This window comes from Temnothorax americanus, unplaced genomic scaffold, assembly GCF_048541705.1.
Source record: "Temnothorax americanus isolate GAGA-0224 unplaced genomic scaffold, ASM4854170v1 Scaffold41, whole genome shotgun sequence".
Classification (NCBI taxonomy): Eukaryota; Metazoa; Arthropoda; class Insecta; order Hymenoptera; family Formicidae; genus Temnothorax; species Temnothorax americanus.
Window position 1 is genome coordinate 122,566 of NW_027509559.1, and position 26,335 is coordinate 148,900.

General features: G+C 40.5%; 1 long non-coding RNA gene across 1 annotated transcript in view; it reads right to left on the reverse strand.

Moving 5' to 3' along the window:
- Positions 1-24,890, reverse strand: part of LOC143902876 (uncharacterized) — a 113,140-nt gene extending 88,250 nt beyond the window's left edge. The window contains exon 1 of the long non-coding RNA XR_013258521.1: positions 24,012-24,890. This is a non-coding gene — a long non-coding RNA (uncharacterized LOC143902876). The remainder of the gene's footprint in view (positions 1-24,011) is intronic.
- Between the last annotated feature and the right edge of the window lie 1,445 nt (positions 24,891-26,335).

A 26,335-nucleotide genomic window follows, 5' to 3' on the forward strand; every position in this document is an offset into this window, starting at 1 on the left:
ACCGTTAATGCCTATATGCGTCGTGAGTAGGTATAAAGCCAGCTTTATGTCAATCGCCAGCGATTTGCTGGATATTAAAAATCAAGGCGAGTATTACGACTCGCATATGCATAACCGATAGCGATTCGAAGGAATTTGAAAGAAGAAGTGATCCTTTGTATACATTCGACGATGCATGTGCACAGAATTTCAATTAAATCCACTTGGTGGTTTATCAAATTAGCGAACAATAAATCTATTGATATGTAATAGGCGAGGTAACAGGTTTTCAGAATCACCAGCATTACATATTGCTCATTACTTGGCTGTTCACCGTTATAAATATTAAAGAATGAAAATTAAACTGATACCTTATTGGGTTAATTAACATTTTATTATTCTTAATTGCAATGTGTGTCAAAATTTATTATTTTAACATAAAACATTATTTTAACTCTATTGATTTAGTTAAATTAACATTGTTTTAATTGAATAGATTAATATTGAATAGAAGGAGAAGCGACCTATATAAGAATGGTTAAAAATGAGCATAATTGAACTCGAATTGAGTATAATTTTACACTACAAATTTAACAGCGTTGGGTTAATATAATTAAATTTTCGCGATAAATTATTGCCATGATGTGTCATTTCTTAAATCGTATCAAACTACACGTTAAAGCTTAAGAATTGGAGAATAAAATATGATCAATCAAATAATTTTAATGTCTTAGTTAAATGCATTCTAATCTCCAATCTGCAACCCTAAAATTTTAATCCTTCAACTTGATCTTTAACGCCGCGGTCTTCGATAAAGAATGAACGGCATTGTACCTCGACATGCACGCACTTGCACGTGAATAAATGGCGAGCCGCTCTGGCACTTTCCATTCTTACGTTTTCTTTCAATATTTTTTCACCGTTATAGGAAAATGTCTACGCTCGAGCTGAATTACCGAGCTATGCTCATGTGAATGATGCAAAGCACGCGGCCCTCGTCTTTGGTATGAAACCGACGAAGCGCATGTACACGCAGAAAACATCTCTTTTTATATGAATCGGACACTATACGCGTTTATATACCATTTTTTCTCTTTCTCTCTTGCAGAAATAAATTTACCTTCACAATAGCGCTCACTCCAGCTCCGCCGTATCTCCTATTCGGCTGCGTCTCGATGTGCATCTGCGCGATTTCGCGTATATTTTCGGCATTTCTCCCATTACGGGGTTATCGAGCGTCGATGAAAATAATCTCGCGAATGTCAAGCCTTCGGAATCGCGGACAAGCGTGGGACAGGAGCGAATATATCGACAGAATTATAATATATGTTGTGTTATATACAATTTGCATACATGCAAACGCACTTCGATCTTGCCCTATTTCGAGCCGCGAGAAAAACTGCGCGAGAAAAACTGCGCGTGTCCCAGTTTTTTTATTACACGCAGAATGAATAACATGTTTCTCGTTATTACGCACATTGGGAAACCTGCGGATCAATAATTTTTCATTGCGTTAATTGCGTACAATAGCTACTGCACGGACAATACGAACTGTTGACCAAAAGTACTCTGCAATATTTAGGTGTCAACAATTCCTACCAATAACTTGATAACTCATACTGATATCAAGTTTCCAGTATTATACGAATAGTAATTTTATACGTGACTTCCATAATATACATTCGTGCACACGTGCGTGTTCACGATAATACTTTTCTGCGGGTAATGCATTCTAATATCTTTAGAATCAACTAGATTGTTTTTCTTTTTAAGTTACAGGTGCATGTACATGTGATTTTTGATTGATCATACTTATCTCAAATCTGGCCTTTCCGCATACCCCCAACATATTGTTGGTAGCTATTTCATTATATACGCCTCCCCCAGAAAATAGTGTCGATTTGTACGACGTTGATTAATGCCTATATGAAAAATGCAGCCCACGGACTCGAGTCGATTCGTGCTCGACCTCGGCAGACATCGGGTCAGTCGGCCTCACTTGAACTTTGGCTTTAATCTAACTTTCTTACTCAGGACTTCTCTCAACATTTTAATAATTTTCATATTAGAAGCTGTCGAACTAACGGCCGATATTTCCGATATTCAGATTGACAGATTCTGCCCGAAGAACAATCAAAGTATAGTAAGTGGAGTTTCCCGATTTGTTTGTTCAGGAGAAAAGTGACCCACGCCAATGAAATTAAATATTTAATTGATTAAACATATCTTGAACTCAATATCATGTTCTGTGTCGTAAAAAATATAGTAATGACACACTTATTTAGATACGCGAATACGATTTAAAATTTAGTATTGTATTTCTTTAAAAAATATTTTTGCGAACTGCAATGCAATTTCAGTGACCCTATATATAGAATTAACATGTTGCTACTGTGAATGTAATTGTCAATATTTGATGATAAATATTGCTATAACTCAAATCGTGCTCGATTACCATTAATCACCATCAATCATGCTCTATAGAATCCTATTTTCAATTCGCGTCAGACATATTAAATTATAAACTGATAGCTTCATTTGTGATCGCAGTTTTTGTTTACGAAAGCATTTATTTCGTCAAAACTATTTATACACACAAAAGTATAGCTAATAAAACTTATTGTAAAATATTAATGCAATGCTTCAGATGCCGAAAACCGGTTCCAAAATTTTTCTAATTTTTCGGGGATGGGAACGATAAAAGTTTAATTTTTCAGTAATGGACGTTAATGCCGGTGCGAGCCCGGCATAACCCTATAGAAACCGACCCTAGGATATATGCATCAGGAATTTTCCTCCTCCAACGAGAAACAAAAAAAAGCCCAATATCTCAAAATTTGCGGAAATTGGAAAACACAGGCATTTATGATGTGGAAAAATTGGAACTTAATTCTTTAAAATAAAAAACAATGTATAAATTTTTATCAAAATGAAAGTAAATAAAAGGGTTGTATACTACCTGACTTAAATGCCAAAATGCAACGCAATACAGAATTAGAAAAAATAATTAAAAAAATGAAAGTGAGCCAAAAATGGCGGGTCAGCGGAGGGTACATCCACAGCGGTGCGCGGGAAAAATAAATACATATCTCTATATATATACATAAATTTAAGAGAGGAAAATATAACTTAAAGTGGAGAAAAAATTGTCTGCGAAGAAAAAAGTAAGAAGAAAAAGGGGTAATTTTTCAGAATAGGGTTTTTTCCGAATTTTGATATTTTCTTGCGGTTTTCTTGGTAAAAACCTTTGTTGTGACTCCGACAGTGATAATCAATCGGGGGAGCCCGAAAAATATGCACCCTACCTATTTTTTTTTACTTATTCTTACTTTATTTTTGATAAATGTTTAGATTAAGGGCGCATATACACTTTCCACGCGAACCGAGGTTCACGCACACCCCCCCCTGCTTTTGAGGGAGGTGCGGTAGCCCCGAAATAGTTCACGCATACACTTTCCACGCGAACCGAGGTTCACGCACACGTATGTGTATGCCCTGCTTTATAGAAGTTGTGATTTTCGCTAAAGCAGCGTAGGGCATACACACGTATATGCGTGCCCTGATTTATAGAAGTTGTGATTTTCGTTAAAGCAGGGCATACACACGTATGTGTGTGCCCTGCTTTATAGAAGTTGTGATTTTCGTTAAAGCAGAGGCAACCTACATAGGTTAGTGACGCGCTTTAAACAATTAAATACTTTTAGTTATTTTGAGCAAAAACGCTTTAATTGAGCCTCATTTACTAAAATAGGAAAAAAAAATAGGTAGGGTGCATATTTTTCGGGCTCCCCGATTGATTATCACTGTCGGAGTCACAACAAAGGTTTTTACCAAGAAAACCGCAAGAAAATATTAAAATTCGGAAAAGGCCCTATTCTGAAGAATTACCGAAAAAGGGTTTAGGGAAGCGATCTAGACTAAAAAAAAAAAAGAAAAAGGTTTTACAATAAGTTCGGGCATTATATGATTCAATGATAATGTATGTGATTGCAAATTTAGAGAATTCTAAATTAAAAAAGATCGATCGAGAAATGCATACTTAGGTATCATATTCTACGATACAAGGTGACTGGAATTAGATCTTGTTGTTTACTATCGAGAACTGAATATCTTATGTAAGAGTCAGATGACGCCCGGGAAGAAATCAGCGCACGTTATAAAAATATTCATTATATAATAAATTCTTTTTTCTCCGTTATATAGGTTGAACGCATCATAAAGTGACTGTGCTACAAAGGTATGACGTCAATACTCATAAAAAATTCAATAAAAATAGAGAAAAAATTGAAGAAAAAATGAAACGCTTCGAAAGAACTTATATGTATATAAATAACATATCTACACATTTTTACAGCATTAAAACTTCTAGCGCTAGTATAAACATTGCAGTATGTGACTTACTGAAACACTTGGACATGTTCGTTTATATCAATCTTCACCTCCCACGGAGCGCACTAAGAACACGATGGCATATGCAATATAAATAAGCAACGGGTTTACGTTAACTGCACATTTACGGACTCCTGCTAGTATATATACCAAAATTGATATGCGTAAGAAAACCCCGTTTATTTTGATTTGTTAAGAGCGAAACAATCTTCCAGACACGATATTATTTCTGACATTGGTCAATATTCAAGTTATATATTTCTTATTACGCATGGCAAATACGACATTTACGCTGAGAGAACTAAGTTATTATTCTCTTCCTTTATTTTTAACGAATTGAACGATAATGAAGTTCTGGTGTCTGTAAAGTTGGCATATCATTTTCCAGCAGATCAAAAATAAAAAGCAGTTCTCGTCGCATGCAGTCGAGTTCTATAGTTCCTGATACTTTTTAATAATAGTTCTGGTGATTTTACCCAAAAAACAGTCGATCGAAAAAATGATTTGCTAACTTCCCGTAGCAGATCATTTTCTAGCAAATCAAAAATAAAAAAGAGTTCTTGTCTCATGCAGTCCAGTTCTATAGTTCTTGATACTTTTTAATAATAGTTCTGTTGATTTTGCCAAAAAAATCCATTGAATAAATTATCTGCTAATTTTCCGAAATCTCGGAGTTCCGGTTTATTTAAAATATTTTTCGAATAGTTCTGAACATATTGAAGCATTTTCTAATGAGTTCCCGACATTAGCAATGTTGTACGATTATTTAAAAAATTAATACCGCCCAAAAACCGAGTACTTAGAGAGAATAATGTGATATATGCTGTATACGAAATGTCGCAGTTCCGGTTTATCTAAAATATTTCTCGAATAGTTCTGAACATACTAAAGCATTTTCTAAAGAGTTCCCGACCCTGGCAATGTCGTATGATTGTTTAAAAAATTAATACCGTTCGAAAACCGAGTATTTAGAGAGAATAATGTGATATGCTGTACGAAATGTCGCAGTTCCGGTTTATCTAATATAAAATATTTCTCAAATAGTTCTGAACACTAAAGCATTTTCTAAAGAATTCCCGACCCTGGCAATGTCATATAATTGTTTAAAAAATTAATACCGCTCGAAAACCGAGGATTTAGAGAAAATAGGTTGATATTCTGTACAAAATGTCGCAGTTCCGGTTTATCTAAAATATTTTTCGAATAGTTCTAAACATACTTAAGCATTTTCTAAAGAATTCCCGATCTTGGCAATGTCGTATGATTGTTTAAAAAATTAATACCGCTCAAAAACCGAGTACTTAGAGAGAATAGTGTGATATGCTGTATACGAAAATGTCGCAGTTCCGGTTTATCTAAAATATTTCTCGAATAGTTCTGAACATACTAAAGCATTTTATAAAGAGTTCCCGACCCTGGCAATGTCGTATAATTGTTTTTGCTACGGGAAGTTAACAGATCATTTTTTCAATCGACTGTTTTTTGGGTAAAATCACCAGAACTATTACTAAAAAGTATCAGGAACTATAGAACTTGACTGCATGCGACAAGAACTGATTTTTATTTTTGATCTGCTGGAAAATGATATACCAACTTCACAGACACGATGGCAGTTTTATTTTCAAGAAACTTTATAGAAAATTTTTCTTGGACGAGCGTTAAATTCGATGGATGTAAAATGTAAAATGTAACTACCACTATTAATCCGGAGCAAGTTAGACCAAGCAAACGAGCAGGAACAAATATGAATGAACAATTCGCTTCGATAAGTGCTCGTGCGTTCTCGTTTACTTGATATGGATCTAGCTTTACACATCGCAGTACGCATGGTAAAATGACGTTAAGTTAGACTTCCGGTTCCGGAGAGAACGAGAGTGACAGGTGTGAAAGCGAGTGAGAGCAAAAGGGTCTAGTAGAGAGTGACGAGGGAGGCTGAGGAAGGAGAGGGTGATAGAGCGAGGAGGTGTGGAGGTGAGAGAGTGAGGAGGTAAGAAGGGAAACAGAGGAGGGGCAGGTAAGAGGAGATAAAGGGAGGTAAAGCGGCTAGGCACTGAGAAGGTGTAAGCACGAACGTTAGCTGAGCTAGAGGGGCGCACGGCAGGTGAGCCGAGCCGAGAGCGGCAGCACGAGGCAGAGCGTGAACAATAGCGAAGAGAGAGGGGCGACTCAACACAGGATCCGGGACGCGGACAGCAGCGCGAGGCAGGGCATAGAGTAGGTGGTGGAGCTAGAGGGGGAAGTGAGCCGAGTTAGGAGGAGATGAGTGAAGGGAGAGAAAACGGGAGGGAGGGAAAGAGTGCGATAGGTAAGGTTAAGGAAAAGGAGAAAGTTAGGAGGGGGAGCACGGGAAATTTAGAAGAGTTATGGAAAAGGAAGAGGGAGGAAATGGACAGGAGCGGGGGTGAGGAAAAGGAGGAGATTTTTAAGAGAAGTAATATGACGGCAAGATCTCCTAAAAAAGACTCGGAGTTAGGTGTGAAGGAGTTGGGAGAAAGAATGGGAGAAATGATGGAGGAATTAGGGCAGTAAGAGAAGAGCTAAGGGAGGGTTTCAGGGAGCAGGGTAGGGAGATGAGAAAAGAGATAGAGGACCTGAGAAGGGAGTTTAGGGAGCGAGAGAAGAGATGGAAAGAGGAGAGGGAAGAGACAAATAAGCAGAAGGAGAAAATGGAAGAAAGAATAAGAAAATTGGAGGAAAAAATGGAAGAGAGAAAGGAGGGGAAGAGGGAGGAGGAAGGAAACGGTAGAGGGGGAGGCGGGGGAGAACATAAGAGACCGGGAGAGAAGGCTGTATAGGAAAGAAAAGGAGGAGAGAAGAAGAAACATTGTAATAAGAGGGCTGGAAGTAAAAGAAGGAGGGAGGAGAGAAAATGCAGAAAGTTACTAGAAGGAATAGGAGCGAAAGTAAAGGCAATAGAGGGTGAAGAGAATAGGAGGTGATGCAGAAAAAGGAAGGGAAATGGTGCTGTTGAAATTGGAGAACGAAGAACAGAAATGGGAGGTTATGGAAAAAAAGAGGAGCCTAGTGGGGAGAAAGGAAAGAATTACGGAGGACCTATCGTGGGAGGAAAGAAGAATGAATTGGAGGTTGAGAGAGATAGCGAAAGGGGAGGAAAGAGAAGGTAGGAGGGCATGGATTAAGGCAGGCAGAATAAGGCTGGAAAATACTTGGTGGAGATGGGATATGGAAGAGGAGGTGTTAAAGGACGAAAGGGGAAGGAGAAGAAAGGAGAGCAGAGGAGGGAAGGAAGGGAAAGAAGGTAAAGGAGGAGAGGGAGAGGTAGGAACGAGACGGGGGGAATAAGAGGAGAAGAGGATAGAGGGGGTGAGATAGAGAAGGACAACACGAAAGTCAGAAGAGAAGAAGAGGGGGAAGTAAGTTAGTTTGGAGGATAGTATTCTGGAACGTAGCGGGGTTGGAAAATAAAGATAAGGATTTTTGGGAAGGGCTGAAGAAAGAAGATGTGTTAGTCATGTCAGAGACCTGGATAGGAGAAAAGGGCTGGGAAAGAATAAGGGGGAGATTTCCAAAAGGGTACGAATGGGGGGTGCAAATGGCGAAGAAAAAGAATAAAAAAGGGAAGAGCAATAGGAGGGATGATAATGGGAATAAGAAAAGGATTAAAAGAAAAGGGAACGACAATAGAAGTAGATAGAGAGGGTTGGATTGCGGGAAAGGTCAGAACAGGTGGTGAGAACTGGAGTATTATAGGGGTGTATGCAAAGAAAGAGGGGATGGAGGAAACGTACAAGAGTTAGGAGATAGAATGGAAAAGAAAGAAGAAGGAAGGTATACGATAATTGGGGGAGATTTTAATGCGAGGACTGGGCAAGAAGGTGGGAGGATAGAGGAAGAGGAGGGAGGAGGATTGGGAGAAGGAAGAAGGTCGAAGGACAAGAAAGTGGACAGAGAGGGAGGCTGTTGGTAAATAGCTTAGAGGAGAGAGGATGGGAGATATTCAATGGAAATGTAAGAGGAGACGAGGAGGGGAGTTTACGTTCACGTGGGGAAGAGGTAGTAGGTGATGATTACTAAATAGGGGAAAGGAGAAGTAAGAGAGAGATAGTGAGCAATGGTAGGGGGGAGAGAGTAGACTCGGACCATCACCCATTGGAAGTAGTAGTAAGAAGGGTGGAAGAGGAGGAAGGCAGGACTAGGATGGGTGGAAGAAAAGAAGCAGGGGGTTGGTGGAACGAGGAAGGAACAAAGAGGTTTATAGAAAAAATAGGAGAGGTGGAGAATTAAAAAGAGTAGAGTTGAATAAGGAATGGGGAAAATGGAATAAGATAACAGAGTCAATAAAAGGGGTAGAGGAGGAGCTCGGAAATAAGAAAGGGAAGGTGGGATGGTGGGATGAGGAATGTCGAGAAGCGAAGAAAGAGGCAAGGAGAAAATTAAGGGACTGGAGGAAGAAAAGAGGAGAGGCCAGTGCGTATAAGGAAGGAGGAAAGAATTTAAGGAGATATGTAAGAGAAAGAAGGAAGAGGAGAACCAGAGATGGGAGAGAAAAGTGGAGGAGCAAGGAGGGAAGCGGAGGTATGGGAGATAGTGAATAGGGAGAGAAGGAAAAGGAGGGGAATAGAGGAAGGGATAGAGGAGGAAGAATGGAAAGAGCACTTTATGAAGTTATTAGGAGGAGTAGAGGGGAGGGTGAGGATGGGGAAGGAAGGAGAGAGGGAAGAAAGGAAGGAGAGGAGGAAGAGGAGATAAGTCTAGAGGAAATGAGGAGAGTTATAAAGAAGCTAAAGGACGGAAAGGCAATGGGAAAGGATGAGATTCCAGGAGAGGCATGGAAGCGAGGAGGGAAGGGGTTGGAGGTTTGGACATGGAAATTTATCAATAAGATATGGAAGGGGGGAGGATGGCCGGAAATTTGGAAGGAAGGTATAATTGCGCCAATCATAAAGAAAGGGGAAGGAAAGAAGGCAGAGGAATATAGAGGGGGTGACAATAATGCCCTCTTTGTATAAGGTGTACACGGCTATTCTGGCGGAGAGGATAAGGGAGGAGATAGAGGGAAAGAGAATGGTACCACACAACCAGACAGGTTTTAGAAGGGGAATGGGAACGATAGACAACATTTACGTGTTGAACTACATGGTGAACAGAAGGTTAGAGAAGAAAGGGGGAAAACTGATAGCATGTTTTGTGGACCTGAAGGCGGCGTTCGATTCGGTGGATAGAGGAATACTAATAAAGCTATGAGAGAAAGGGGAATAAGGGAAGGACTGGTGAGAAGGACGGAAGAGATGCTAAGAGAGACGAAGAGTAGGGTAAGAGGAGGAAACGAATTGGGAGAAGTATTCTGGACGGGGAGGGGAGTAAGGCAGGGATGCCCTTTGAGCCCGATTCTGTTCAATGTGTTGCTAGCAGACCTGGAGGAGGAAATGGATAGAGTTAAATGGGGAGGGATAATGCTAGGAGGCAAGAGGGTGTATACTCTGGCCTACGCGGATGATATCGTGCTAATTGCAGAGGATGAGGACCAAATGAGGAGTCTGATAGAAAGACTAGAGGGTTACCTGGGCAGGAAGAGATTGGAATTGAACGTGGGGAAAACAAAAATAATGAGGTTTAGGAAAGGAGGAGGGAGGGACAGTAAGAGAAAATGGAGATGGGAAGGAAAAGAGTTGGAAGAGGTGAGGGAATTTCGGTATTTGGGATACGTGTTTCAAAGAAATGGAGGGCAGGAAGCACAAATAAGGGAAAGGATAAAAAGGGCGGCCGCAGTGATGGGAAAAGTCTGGGGGATAGGGAAGAGGAGATTCGGGAAAGACTGGGGAAAAAGACTGTGGCTGTTCGATAGACTGGTGTGGACGGTGTTGAGTTATGGAGCGGAAATATGGGGATGGAGAGAAAGGGAAGGAATAGAAAGAATGGAAGAAAGATACATTAGATGGGTATTGGGAGCGGACGGGAGAACACCGTGGTATCTAGTGAGGGAGGAGTTGCAAAGGGAGAAATTAAGAGGGAGAGCAGGAATGAGGGCATGGAGATTTGAGAAAAAGTTAGAGGAAGGTGGAGGAAGTGAACTGGCGAGGTCTGCCTGGGAAGAGTTGAAGGAAGAGAGATGGAAGGGAAAGCAGGTTCAGATTGGGAAAGAGAGAGAGGAAAGTTCTTCGAAGACAGAGACGTGGGGTTAAAAAAGATGAAAAGAATAAGAGAAGATGGAGTCGAATGGTTTCTTAAAGTGTTTGAGGGGGATAGGGAGACGCAGAGAAAAGAGAGATGGGAGAGGATCGAGAAAGCAGAATACAATAAGTGGTATAAGTGGATAAAGGGAGAGGGTATCCCGGGATATTTGAAGAAGGGATGGGGAGAAAGTAGAATGGGGAAGGGTGGCTAGATTCAGATTAGGGAACGAGGTAGGAGAGAGCAGATATTGGGAAGCGGAGGAGAAAAAGAAGTGTAGGTTGTGTGGGAATAAGGAGGAAACGTGGGAGCATGTATGGGAAGAATGTAGAAGATGGAATTCAGGAAAGGGAAGCTGGCAGGAAGCGGTAGGATGGGTTTTGGACGAGGAAGGGAGGAGGAGAGGAATGGATGCTGGAATTAGAAGGGGAGAGAATGGGTGGAAAGGGGATTTGGAGGAGCTAAAGGAGGGTAGTGGGGAAGATGGAAGGGGAGATGGGGGAGAAGGATAAGTGGGAGGGGAAGAAGAGGAATGTAGAGAAAAGGAGAAGTGAGTAATTGGTCTGTTTTAGAGCTGGCAGGATGGAGCGTGAAGGGAGAATGATAGTGGAGGCAGTGGAAGGGATTTGTAGAGGAGAAGCTAAGGAAGATGCTGAGGGAAAAGAAGGAGGAAGACAGAAAAAAGGACGAGAGGATGGAGGAGCTGGAGGAGAAGGTAAGGAGGTTGGAGAGAAGATAGAAAGGCTGGAGCAAAGGGGAGGCAAAAGGAAGAGGGAGGATAGCGAGGAGAGTATGGCGGGAAAAAAGAAATGGTGGGCAGGTGAGGGTAAAAGGAACGAGGACGATTTCAGAAAGAGGAATATAATTATAAGAGTGGAGAAAGAGAAATGGGAAGGTAAGGAGACCAACTGGGAGAAAGTGAAGGAGCTTTTCGCAGAAGGGCTGAAGGTGAAGGTGAAGGTAAGAGAGGTGATAGTGGTGGGGCAGAGAGGGATTTGGCTAACAATTTTGGTAAAGTTAGGAGACGAGGAGGAGAAGAGGCGGGTTTTGGAGGCGAGGAGAAGGGCAGGGAACTCCATAGGAGTCAAGATACACGAGGATAAGTCGGTGGAAAGGAGGGTTAGGGAGAGAGAAGAAGGGAGAAGGGAGGTGCACAAGTGCACAGGGAGATCGGCGGAGGAAGAAATCGCGAGAGGGATGGAGGAGAAGCTTCTCTTGAGCCCAGAGGAGGAGAAGGAGGAGGGACGAGAGAGGAAGCAGGCCAAATAGGGAGGAGTAGACAGGAAGGATGGAGGTAGAAGGAAGGAAGGAAGATTTGACGGCAGAAGCGGAGGACGAAGAAGAGGGATGAAGAGGGGAGGGGAGGGGGGGTAATTATTTTTGTAAGGTCCGCATATGGCCAGGCACATGGGAAAGAGAATGTACGAGGTTTGGGTACGTTCCTCATAAAAACGCCTTGTAAACCCTACGGGGAAAGGCAATAAACAGCATACATACATACATACATACATAATAAATTCTTTTTTCTCCGTTATATAGGTTGAACGCATCATAAAGTGACTGTGCTACAAAGGTATGACGTCAATACTCATAAAAAATTCAATAAAAATAGAGAAAAAATTGAAGAAAAAATGAAACGCTTCGAAAGAACTTATATGTATATAAATAACATATCTACACATTTTTACAGCATTAAAACTTCTAGCGCTAGTATAAACATTGCAGTATGTGACTTACTGAAACACTTGGACATGTTCGTTTATATCAATCTTCACCTCCCACGGAGCGCACTAAGAACACGATGGCATATGCAATATAAATAAGCAACGGGTTTACGTTAACTGCACATTTACGGACTCCTGCTAGTATATATACCAAAATTGATATGCGTAAGAAAACCCCGTTTATTTTGATTTGTTAAGAGCGAAACAATCTTCCAGACACGATATTATTTCTGACATTGGTCAATATTCAAGTTATATATTTCTTATTACGCATGGCAAATACGACATTTACGCTGAGAGAACTAAGTTATTATTCTCTTCCTTTATTTTTAACGAATTGAACGATAATGAAGTTCTGGTGTCTGTAAAGTTGGCATATCATTTTCCAGCAGATCAAAAATAAAAAGCAGTTCTCGTCGCATGCAGTCGAGTTCTATAGTTCCTGATACTTTTTAATAATAGTTCTGGTGATTTTACCCAAAAAACAGTCGATCGAAAAAATGATTTGCTAACTTCCCGTAGCAGATCATTTTCTAGCAAATAAAAATAAAAAAGAGTTCTTGTCCCATGCAGTCCAGTTCTATAGTTCTTGATACTTTTTAATAATAGTTCTGTTGATTTTGCCAAAAAAATCCATTGAATAAATTATCTGCTAATTTTCCGAAATCTCGGAGTTCCGGTTTATTTAAAATATTTTTCGAATAGTTCTGAACATATTGAAGCATTTTCTAATGAGTTCCCGACATTAGCAATGTTGTACGATTATTTAAAAAATTAATACCGCCCAAAAACCGAGTACTTAGAGAGAATAATGTGATATATGCTGTATACGAAATGTCGCAGTTCCGGTTTATCTAAAATATTTCTCGAATAGTTCTGAACATACTAAAGCATTTTCTAAAGAGTTCCCGACCCTGGCAATGTCGTATGATTGTTTAAAAAATTAATACCGTTCGAAAACCGAGTATTTAGAGAGAATAATGTGATATGCTGTACGAAATGTCGCAGTTCCGGTTTATCTAATATAAAATATTTCTCAAATAGTTCTGAACACTAAAGCATTTTCTAAAGAATTCCCGACCCTGGCAATGTCATATAATTGTTTAAAAAATTAATACCGCTCGAAAACCGAGGATTTAGAGAAAATAGGTTGATATTCTGTACAAAATGTCGCAGTTCCGGTTTATCTAAAATATTTTTCGAATAGTTCTAAACATACTTAAGCATTTTCTAAAGAATTCCCGATCTTGGCAATGTCGTATGATTGTTTAAAAAATTAATACCGCTCAAAAACCGAGTACTTAGAGAGAATAGTGTGATATGCTGTATACGAAAATGTCGCAGTTCCGGTTTATCTAAAATATTTCTCGAATAGTTCTGAACATACTAAAGCATTTTATAAAGAGTTCCCGACCCTGGCAATGTCGTATAATTGTTTTTGCTACGGGAAGTTAACAGATCATTTTTTCAATCGACTGTTTTTTGGGTAAAATCACCAGAACTATTACTAAAAAGTATCAGGAACTATAGAACTTGACTGCATGCGACAAGAACTGATTTTTATTTTTGATCTGCTGGAAAATGATATACCAACTTCACAGACACGATGGCAGTTTTATTTTCAAGAAACTTTATAGAAAATTTTTCTTGGACGAGCGTTAAATTCGATGGATGTAAAATGTAAAATGTAACTACCACTATTAATCCGGAGCAAGTTAGACCAAGCAAACGAGCAGGAACAAATATGAATGAACAATTCGCTTCGATAAGTGCTCGTGCGTTCTCGTTTACTTGATATGGATCTAGCTTTACACATCGCAGTACGCATGGTAAAATGACGTTAAGTTAATGAATATATGCAATGAACGATGTATTAACATTCTCGCATTTGCTCGTCGAGAGGGTTTGCGACTGAAGGGCTTTAGCAATTTCGGAGCTAGAGCATTCGAAGCATCGCGTAATATCTGTTTGAAGAACGTATAAGAAGCGTTAAACGCGATATACTACCGTGTACTTTAACATATCGCATAACATAAAGAGCACTTTGTGCATACGACTCGTTGTTGACATTACGGAACGTTATGATGTTTTAAATTCTTGTACTTTTCTGAATGTAATCGCGTACAATTGGCATGCACTGTGTATGTGTGTGTGTGTGTGTGTGTGTGTGTGTGTGTAAGAAGAGTTAAAAAATAATTAAAAACTTTTGCGAATGTTTCACTGAGACGTAAAAGTGATTCAGCGGGTGAGAGAATTAAATCGTGATATTTAATTGCATATACTATTTATTAGTGAGCAAAAATTTCATTAAACTGATACAGCAACACTACGGCATGATTAAAAACGTTAATTTCCTCAGTGTATTTATGTAATAAACACGCAGTAGCAGTATATATAATCGCAATAACGATTGTGATAATCGAAGTAATTACGGTAATAGCATGAGACTCGAGGCCCCATTAATTATATATAACATAATCTCGCTGTAATATCCGTATATGGAATAAAAAACATTTTTTTTTTTTTTCATGTTTTATCTTCCACGAATATTCTTAAATGTTTTTATTGCGAGACAGCGGAAAAGCGAGAGAACCGAAGTGCAACGTGATAAACGCGCACATTTGGGGAGATCATGGCTATACTAAATCCAACAACAATTACCAGCTTTGTCGCGTGGCCGCAAGAAGCCCTTGTTATCCCGCCACGATAGAGCGGCTCAATATTTCAAACACGTTTTTCACCCCCGAACAACCTGTAAAACTTCAGTAATGATATATTGTTCGCGAAAGAATTATTGAATAATCCCGAATAACACAAAGAACCACAAACAAATACAAGCTAACTTGCAAAGTGCGGTATCTATAATATACTCGATTAAGTTTTTAGTTAATTTTCCCTGAAATTGAATTTCACCGATATTTGCTGCAATTTCTACATTTTCAATATTAAATTCATTGATAAAATGTTATATAGAAAATTAAATACAAATTAACTGAAAGATACTTCTTTGAAGCACCTCGTTTTCAGAATTTAAATATAATTAATAGAGTTCTGTTTTCCGAAAGAGTTTCAGTAATTTTTGATACATTTTTAAGAGTTGTGGAAATTAAATGTAAAAAAAATAAGGATCCGAAGAGAAGATGTTTAAGGTTTCCGTAAAAATTGATAGTACTTTCTCAGCAAAACAAGATTCTGTCAGTTGAAGATCTAATAAAGATTGAAAAAATTTTTGTTATTGTTTTACCAACTGTAAACTCATCAATACTGAATCTTTAAGAATCCGATATTATGCAGAAGAGAAACATAAAAATTTTCTTCTTTGTAAGTATTTAAAAAAATGTAACCATTAAGAAAATTTCCTAGACATCGGATCGCAGATTTAAAGACATGCTGCGCAGCGTCTTCAAGTGTCTTAGATTTTATATATTGCTGTTAAAGCAAATATAAGGAGAAGTACGAGAATCGAATTAACTTCCGGCGCGCGATGTTTTTCCTTCGACGCTCAGCAGCTCGTCGCTCTTATTTGACGACGTCTAAGGAATTTGAAGTAGCTCTCTATACATAGAAAGAATTATTATTCGAAGCACGATAAGGTCTCATAAGTCTTACATTACGCGCACACGACGGGGATTGTAAATCGCGCTGACAAGGCATAATGATTTCAACGTGATCGTATTAAAAATTCATAGTCATCCGGCTATGTCGTCTCGTCCATTACGAACGATCGATGAGGATTTAGGAAGCTTCAGCTCAATCTACTCCTTTCACGGTCGATCCATTCAGTCCAAACGACTCGCTTCATACGTGAGTGAAAAGACATCAGGAAGAGAAAGCCAAGTAGGGGAAAGCAAACAAATCGAGGAAATGTACCAAAAAAATGGGAGCCAGGTTCCCTTTTTTACATTTGATACGTATATAGAGGAATAACAGGAGGAAATTATAAAGAGATGGTATTGTCCATGCCGCTTGCGGATTTGAAAGCCTGAAGAATTTCGCCTTGACTGTCTCTGACTTTGCAAATGCACAAGATTTCTTTTACGCGCGTCGGAAAAAGGTAAATAAAGCTGTAGAGAGAACGGCTGGGACGAGAAAGTTGCACGGGGATAAATTCAAGGAAGTTAAAATAAGCACCGGCTAAAACGCCTTATCGTTTTGATTGACGACTCCGACGTCGACCGCGCTTCGTTATGACGCTTGATAAGTCCTCGAAGCAACGTCACTAATGATCCGAATGTATAAAGAGCGTTATGCACGAAATAAAACATCCCTTACGTGGAGAGAGAGCGAGAGAGAAAAAGAGAGAGAGAGAGAGAAGGGGAGAGGGAAAAAAAGTCCCCGCGTGCCCCGGCCATTATCGGTCACGTAGATCTCCATTGCGTGCTGCTCCTATATCCTAAGGCCACAGTCAACGGTGCCACACTCGGAGTGGACTTTAAATCAGATTACAGTGTGCACTTTCCCGCCAACAGAAGTGAAAACACGCACGCGCGCGCGTATACGATGTAATATGTGTACCGGGGGCGGAGGGAGCAAACAAGCTGCATCGAATCCGAAACGTACATTTCGCGTTCTAGGAAGAAACCCCGTGAAATTGCACGAACAGATATATATATATATATATACATACGCGCGGAATAATTAATATTTTGGAAAAGATTGATCTCGCGGTAAAAATATCACTGAAACGCGTTTCACGCGACCCTTTCATGTCCGCTCGGTTACGGCAATATCCGATGCATCTCTCCCATCTGCGTTTATATCGGCGATGCATAATAAGCCTAGAGACTTAATCAAGGTAAGTGCCCTTTATGGAATGTACATAATGTAGCGCTGTTTGTCAACGTAACACGTAGCTATTTACGGCACAAAACTGTTCTTGTTTTATCTTCCATTAATATAGTGAGGTCAATCTATTCCGTGTACAGATATTCTATCAAGAAAGAATAGACTCGTTGGTTTCAACAAATCATTTTCTTTTAATGTCTTAATTAATGTAATAATAACTTTGCGGCTATATCTATTATGTGATTATACGAAATTATATTTCGTATAATTATACGAAAAATATTTCTACAAAAAGAATCACGCTCTATTTCTTTCTCATTACATTTATCATACGATAAAATTAATTTAGTATTATTTTCGAACAACTTACGAGAATAATTTAGAAGTATGTTGATCTTAAATTTTTGCCTGTTTCTAATATCCTGGAAATTACGTGCCTAATCGACGCCATTCTTTAAAAGATAAAAATGTTCTCCTGGCTAGCGCAGCAAAAGCGTTGCTTTTTAAATTACGCTGAATTGTGCTAAACTTGTGCTGACTAGCACCGTTAAATAGTCTCGGTGGATCCTATAATAAAACTTCTCCAAAAACAATACGAAGAAGAATACTTTTCGTATATTTCTTGTTCATTTTGTTAGCTAGCTTTAATTTCACGCGTATTGCACCATATACATTAAAAGTATAAAGCTATATCAAAGATATAATATATGCATCGCATATATTAAATATTGCTTGAAATGAGTCGTGCGCGAACATATCGCAGAATTCGCTTAAAATTTCTATACAGATGTTACTTGCAAGTTAATAATGTATCATGCATTAATATAATTTGTTTGATATAGCAATAATATATGTACATGCATATAATAGTGAATAATATATGTGACATGTAACAATAATACAATTGTTTAATAATTTATTGGAAATAAATATCTAATATCAAGGCATATTGTAATACTAGTGTGTCTAATTATAAGTTTACCATTCTATATGCAATCAATAAAAATTCTATAGTTAACCCGCAATTTTGACACGTTTAAGGTGCACCAAAGAAGCTCGGCGTGTTAACTCGACCGACTTTAGCACACTCGACAGTCGAGGAAAAAGCGACGGTTTCCGGATTTCCACGAAAACGTTCCGCCCGACATTTCTATTTCTGCGCGTTGCATTTTCCAACAAAGAATGTCGCCGTCGCCGTCTTAGTCGGCATCAGTATAAACGTAAACCACCGTCGTTGCTACGATCCCGTCGGAGATAACGTCACAATGAGCGACAGAAACCTGCTGACTTCGAAGAAACGCTTCACCGCGCTGCGCCGGGCAATGCGAGGGGCAATGGCAATGCCTGCGTGCCGATGCACACACATCAGCTCCACACGGACCACACAATTCGGCAAAATTGCGTATACCGTGAGCGGGCATTCTTTAAGTCTCATGAATGACTTTTCAAAGCGCGCCATGAGTCAGGCTCTTCTCGGAAGGTCGATACTATTTTAATACGAGTGACGCGGAACTGGCGCCAGCCGCCATGTGAAGCAATGTGACTAATGATATCGCGCGGTCAGATTTGCAAGCGGGGTATCAAAGGATAAACAATGTTAACGCTGCGCGGACACATCAGTGTTTTTGGATCACTCATCCGGACACCTGGGACTTTTAAGCCCAAAAGGTTTTTGAAAGAGCGTTTCTGTGTTACAAAAAATCTATAAAAATTCATGTATCATCTTTAAGGTTTCAAAAAGTGTGATTTGTATACTTACATAGGCCGGAATTGTTGCAATTTTTTTTTTTTTTTTTTAAGAACGCTAAAGCCATTTCCATGGGAATCATAAATAAAGAATCGACAGTGCCTTAAAAGGCCCACGGTTTCCGCGCAGTGTTAAACATTAAAGACGCGTGCTAAAGTGAAAACGTGCTGCTTATATATTAACACTTGCATCGATGATCTCGTTGATTTTAACATTTTTCTTCGCATGAGAAATCTTATGCAGAACTTTTTAAAGCCAACATCTCATTTTAAAGCTTAGATTTTAATAATAACGTACGAAAGGGAGAAGTGACGAAAATAACTCTGTTATTTATACGTAACAAGTTTGTATTTTCTAACAATAGCTCCTGGCTTGTGTTATATAGACGGTAACCAACCTATTATCTAAAAGGGAGACCATGTTTCGCGCTAAAAGCGGGTCTAGTTATCTTTAACATGTATCTACGTTAAACTTGAATTTAAAGTTCATAAAATAGAAGTGGAAATATCTGCTCGCGCATAGTGATTATTGTTTCTTTATCTTCTCTCTTTTACTAAAATATATAAATATAATAAAAACTTACTTAACCTTTTTTTGTTCCCGAGAAAAAAAATCTCAACTTTGGACATAAATTATTGGTCTACTTCATGCCGCATCTATTTCTATTCTTTACTTTTTCTCGCCTTCCGTTACAGATATCTGTTCCTTTAGCGAAACATGATTTCCCTTCTTGTTACCCTTTTGTTCGATATTCCATTACGTTTCGAAACTGAAACTTCTAAAAATCGCCGTGACCGATGGCACGGTTACGTCATACCTAAATATTCTGAGTCCCTCAGTTATTTTCCACCTATAACACATTTTTTCGGAATGGCGACATAGGTGCGGTATCACTGGAAGGTCACGATGACACGTACGATTGCAGGACACGCATGGTTCTCGAGGTAGGGCAATGGTAAACTCGATACCTCGCATGATTCATATACGCGGTATGAGTAACTTTTATCAGAGAGCGTCTCCTAGCGCGTCGCTACGGTTGTCGGGAGAGTAGAGGAATGCGACGAGGGGGCTCAAAAGAGTTCAATGACGTAGCCGATTTATGGCTGAAACGAATAGCCGTGTATCGTGCCGATACCTCTGTACGTAATAACAAAACAGGTCGATACATACTCTATTATGTTTCAAATAACATAATATAAACGATAGTGTACGTTAAAACACAAATACGAATATCGTGATACTCGTGATAGTATACTGTAGCAGGCAAACAGTTACGGATAGATATGTTCGGCACACAATATTTTTCACCCTGACACAATGAGTATTTATTATTACAAACATGAAAAATACATCGAACAATCAATTCCGTTCCGCTTGTTAGCACTGCGTCTGCGAACGTCAGTATCTTCGATCGCGCGCAAAAATGTGAAAACAATTCCGTGAAGTATATTTAACTAACCTTGAAAAAAAAAATACAATGTAAATATCGAACCCCGAAAACGAATTGGTCGTGTGTTAATATAGCACGGCTTTATATCAACGATGAAATCGATAAATAAAAAAGCCTCATGCATTTCCGTTCAGGATACGATCGGCGCATATAAAAATATCAAACTGCGAATTTCAAATTTTCAGGCACCGAAATGACATACATCCGTTGGAACGTTTATTGAAACGGAAATGAGCGTTTCAGGTCCGTTCGTTCAGTGTCGCCCGAGGAATAAATCATTGTGCTGAGGTACAAAATCCATCAGGGCGCAGCAGCCATTGCTCGTTGAGTTATACATCTATTAATTTCCATTAAATACTCATTAATTTTTTTCCTGTCAATGTCAAGTTTCAGCTTGCTCTTTACATTTTAAAGCTGTTCACTCAAGTATTATCACGAGTCTATCACCTAATCAGCATTTCGAAATTAGTGTACACATTTAATCAGTGTCCTACTACTCGCTTCAACGACCTCCTCCCGCCAGTTATTTTTGACGTGCTTCGACAAACAAAAGGCTCTTTACCGAAGAAATTGACTTTCCTCCTCGCACTCGAAAATCTTCTAAATTGCGAGATGAGATCTCACATAATTAAATGCTCTACGAAATTGTCGACCCTTGCTCGCTACTCAGCGGCTCAATTGTCATTTTAATAGAACGGTTCGGTTGCCTCGACTTTCAATAAAGGGAAGGAAGGGCCCGTACAAATAACTGCGTTTATAATATTGCAAAGCGGATTTCATCCCCGGGAGAAAGTTTCACGAACTTAATAATAACGCACACTCGGAATCGACAAACGCGCACCAATTATGCCGGCAAACTGGCTCGCAGCAGCTCTTGTCATCTCCGGAAGCAATAACGACATTTATTTACAAAACGCGCGGTAAACTTCTCGCCAATTATACGTATTGATCGAAGTAACTGTATGTCTCTAATTTAAAAAAAAAAAAAAAGAAAAGACTAAAACAGTCTCCAACGCCACGTGAAAACTTGGCAGGAAAAATGACACTGTTCCGAATTAAAAATTTGTGTATCTTCGAAAAAGCAAACGCGCGATATAAGCAGATAGTAAAATAACGATGATCGAAACGGATTCTTACTCCGGTCTCCCGAAGTTTGATATCTTATTTCACGTCGGCTGCAATAGATTGATCGTTTCCGCAAAAGAATTGATATCTCACTTGGAAACTGTTGCTCTGAACAACAGTGACTTGCGGAAGATTGATATATGTAGAGTAAACATTGAAAGAGAGTGCGTTCCGAGAGACCCTTTTACGGAAGGCAAATTTATTTCACCGATCCCATCTTTTTATTAAGTATTAAGTTCTAATAACTTTTCAAAGCGTGTTATTTTTCGCACGTTCGTTTCAGGTGAAATAAAAGCGAAAAGCGCAGCTGAATCTTATTCTTATCCCGTGTTTTTTTTTCTTAAATTATATTCTATAATATAGATATAAAGTTCCGAAATTTTACGTTACCCGAAATAATCCCATTTGTCAATTTTAAGGTAATAATGAAATTATGTCGGCGAGCTTCCTCGAAACTTTAGGGAGACCTTAAAGCCGTCGGTAATACCGAATTTTTAAAAATACGCATATCTTTTTATTGGGTTTATGGATTTAAAAATCCTCCAAAATTAAATATGCACTAATGCTTTCCATTTTATGCCGAGAACGAGAATAATTTCAGAAATGCAGAGCTTTGTTACCTAATACTCTAATAAGCATATAATAAAACGCGTCAACTCGTGACAACATACATATGGTTCATATAACAAATCTACAATTTATACATTTGTTGTTACAAAATGAGAGCAACGTGGAGAGTGGATTACATATGAAGAAATAACATACCGTTCTCAGAATTAGGCTTAGACACCTAACAAAAGAAATATGTGTAAAAAACGATAACGATTGCATGGCGGAGTAAGTAGATATACGAGTTTAGCATCTCGCATTACATATTCAAACACTGAGAAAAAAAAGCTGTTGCTTCTTAAAGTGCTATCACGGGGTGCCAAAAACATAAGTTTATTCAATTGTATTATTATTATATAGACCCAATATCTGAATTATTAAACCAATAATTAAATTATTGTCTAATAATAATTATTGTCTAATAATAATACAATTGAATAAACTACTTATGTTTTTGACACCCCGCGATAGCACTTTAATTGAAGCAACAGTTTTTTTTTCTCAGTGAACGAAAGATATGAAAGTATCGAAAAAGTTTGTTACTATAATTATATCGCATAATTGTATCGCAAGTCACTAATTATATCGCGAAGCGATTTCATGGTTGGAGCTTGTAAACATATTCGAAAAAGTCCCAACGTTGGATTATGTTTAATTAGGGACGCATGCTAATGCCAATCGTATATGCTTATGTATACAGTAGACCCCCGTATAACACAATATATGAATCCGTGTTATACGAATCACACGGATTATACATATATGGATTATGTGTGCACATGGAATCACATATTTACAAAAGATGTAGTAAGGGTTTATTATGAAAAATGTAAATTAAAGAGAGTGTGGAACGGGCTAAGAAAAATGTAAACTTAGGCTGCGGTCCGATTCACGCTCACACGCGTTGTATAAAACATCATTCTCTCTTCGTTGCGCATCGAATATCAAACGAAGATAGAGCGATGCTTTCGGCATCGAAACCGCAGCCCTAATATTAAAGATGCAATGTAAATGGCAAAATATTTTTCACTTTAAAACAAACAAATATTAAAATTTTCCGTGTTATACGAATCCCTGTTACATGAGGTTTACTGTATTCGAATGCCCCCAAGACTATCAATTTATTTTATACTTTCAATGTGCTCCGTAAAATAATACGAAAACTATATCCCGAGTATCGTGGCGCTGCTATTGTTATTCAACGATGCAGTCGCGATATCGGTAATTTAGATTCACGAATGCAATTATTATTTCTGCGCGCAGACGGCCCCAAATTAACGCGTTTGATATTTGGACAATCGCATATCCTCATCCAACATTAAACGCATCTGAGTATTTGTCGTCATTACGTCATCATAAACACGCGTCGATGCCGTTCGCGCGTTCTATCGTCAAGTCGCAATGTTCCAGCATCAGCAAAATTGCATTTCGGTAATCTCGGATACCGTCTCGCTCGCTCATCGCTCCGTCTCGCATTCCATTCTTTCTGGAGCGATTCGAATCTTCAGGACAAAGAAATGTCAGAAAACCCGGACGGTTGCATTTATAATATTAGACGCGCGCGCGCGGGGAGGAGGAGGAGGACACGCGAGTCGGCGCGGCGGAGCGAGGAGGCGCGATCGCGACGCGACGGTACCGTCGTCGCCGTCGCCGTCGTCGTCGTCGCGCGCGCGGCCGAGAGCCGAGCGAGCAGCCGGGAGCTCGGGAACTCGGCTCGATCGCGCCGCGCCATCGGAAGAGTCGAAGACAACGGAGATCCCGTGAGATCGCGCACGAGGCCGCTCCGGACGGGATTCCATTCCGGGCCGAGACCGCGTTACCCGAGCGAAACGAGCGCGCGGCGCCGATCGCAGAGCGTGCGCCGCCTCGTGTGCCACGGACGCGAGCGTGGCTAGGTCGGCTGACGGCTCCGATCGGCACTCTCGTGCATCCGAGCGGGAGAGCGTACCTGCGCGCGCGCGCGCGCGCGCGCATTCACACACGCACGTCGTCGTGTGTGAAAGAACGGCTGCAAGATGAGCGGATAAGCTCTTTGTAGAAGCGGGAAGAAAAAGAAGATCGGCACTCTTACCCTCCGCGTCGCCGTCCGACGGCTAGCTCCGGTCGGCGGTCGTCGTGTATCCGTTTAATCGAAGCGACGCGACGGCAACTTCACGCCGTTGACTCCGGCCACCTTCCGTTCGACCCCTCCGCCGCGCCTCTCGTTTCGCGTTACTCTCGTTGCTCCCCTTGTCTCCCGCGCCGACCACAAAGGACGCCGCACGCACGGCCGCGCGACACACCGCCGACGATATACCACGAGAATACTCTACGGCCCTCGGCACCAACAAACCCCCCTCCCCCCGGCACTCCCGAACTCTCGGACTTGGAGCGAGCGCGCGTTTCCCGGCCCGCGTCGTTCGAAAACGTGGCGCGCGACGTCACATCATCCCGCGCACTGGAAAACCACACACACACACATAGGCCGCGGGCGCGTCGTTGACACTCGAGGACCCTCGGGGAAAGGTCGACACCGGACGGTTACGCGCGAGGATATGCGCGGCGCGAGGATCCTTGTGTATTAACGTATGATGCGCGCGCGCGTGCGAGTGAGTGAAGTAATGCGCGAAACAGGATACAGAGTACCGTCGCACGCCGGTGCACCGCGGTACGCAACGTACTCCGAGGAATGCGTTCCCACGAGGGCGATATTTCTTTCTTTCTCTCTCTCTCTCTCTCTCTCTCTCTCTCTCTCTCTCTCTCTCTCTCTCTCTCTCTCTCTCTCTCTCTCTCTCTCTCTCTCTCTCTCTCTCTCGAGCACTGATACACGGAGCCGAACGAATCCAACGACGGCAACGATCTATCTAGCTCGTGCGATCTCTCGTCGAAGCGAGGGAGAGAGAGGGGAGGAGGAAGGTGAGATCGACGCGACGCGCGACGCGACGCAGCAACGACGCAACCCGTGCGCGCTACTGACGGCGGCGGACTGAGCGTCGGGACGCGGCCGAGGTGCGCGCGAGCGAACGGCGCGCTCCTAGCGGCCAATGGCGACGCGAGCGACGTCGCGCCTGTGAACTTGTCGAGTCCTGCGACCGGTCCTCGCGCGCTCCGAATGCTCCGATCTCCGGACTCCCCGATTCTCATCGCGATATTCGGAGTAACGTACGTACGTACTACGATCGGCGAGCTCCAAGGGTGAGTAGATTTTTTTGATATCTCCGAGAACGCGAAGGATAACGGATTAAAGCAGTTGGACGGGACACTCGCCGAGTGTCGGGACGAGCGCGCGTTACAATCGAGAGTGATCCAAAGATCCATATCCGGCGTAATGGAACTCTTTCGCTGAATTCCGAATTGATTATTCCCCCTCCGGGAATGCCGGGGTAATCTATCTCGGTGAACGCGAATCGCTTAATGAAGCCGCATTTACGGATCTCTCTCTCTCTCCCTCTCTCTCTCTCTCTTTCTCTTTCTCTCGATTCCTATACGCAAAGTCGATTAATTCTGGAAATCTTCTTGACAATATTCCGTTGTTTACGACAGGAATTATCTCAACGCTGTTCTAACAAAAACACGCGCGTCAAAGAAGGAGCGAGTAAATTCCATCGATCAAAACTCGATATTGAGCGTAATATATACATTTAGATTCAATATTTTAATACGCATGTTGCGCTATTTGTCTGTAATATAATTTATGTTTATTTGGCAACGTATATTTACGTAAACCGGAGGCTCACGAACGCCTCGCGCCTCGCATAAAACAAAACTATTCATTAATAAACGTATGTGTATATCTTTAGTCGCGCAGAAATGTAATCAATTAGCGTGCCGGGAAAAACGGCCTACAGCCGGCCACGTTTTTAACGTTGAACAATGTTAAACGTTTATTATGAGACTTTACATATATATCACAATGCAGTTAAGTTCGTGTGTAAGCGTAATTCCATTGCAGTTGCGGATGTAATAGCGATTAATTAAACTTCGAGTCTCCTGGCAAACGAATAATACAATGCGCCGCACGGTTGCATTGCCGACGGTAAAATAACAAGTTAGATATTTTATCATTGCGTTGAATCTATCTCATTAAAAAGATGTAGTAAATAAAATAACCTCACTATCTCTGGATGTTGCGGTGGCAGGCAGGTAAATATAGCGACGCTACACAGCACCGTGTAAATACTTTATCGGCCTCTTTTCGAAATTTCGCCTTACGTGTCTTGCCTGGCGCTTTTCCCCACTGATATAAATTTCTTTGCTAAATGAAGTTTTAATGAGCAGTCGATTTGAGATATGTAAGAGTTGTTTAATTAAAGTAATAAATTCCACATTGGTTCAACAATCAAATCTCCATCAATTTGCAGAAAATACAATGTAACCAATTTAACGATGATATGAAAATTGAATAATATAGAGAGG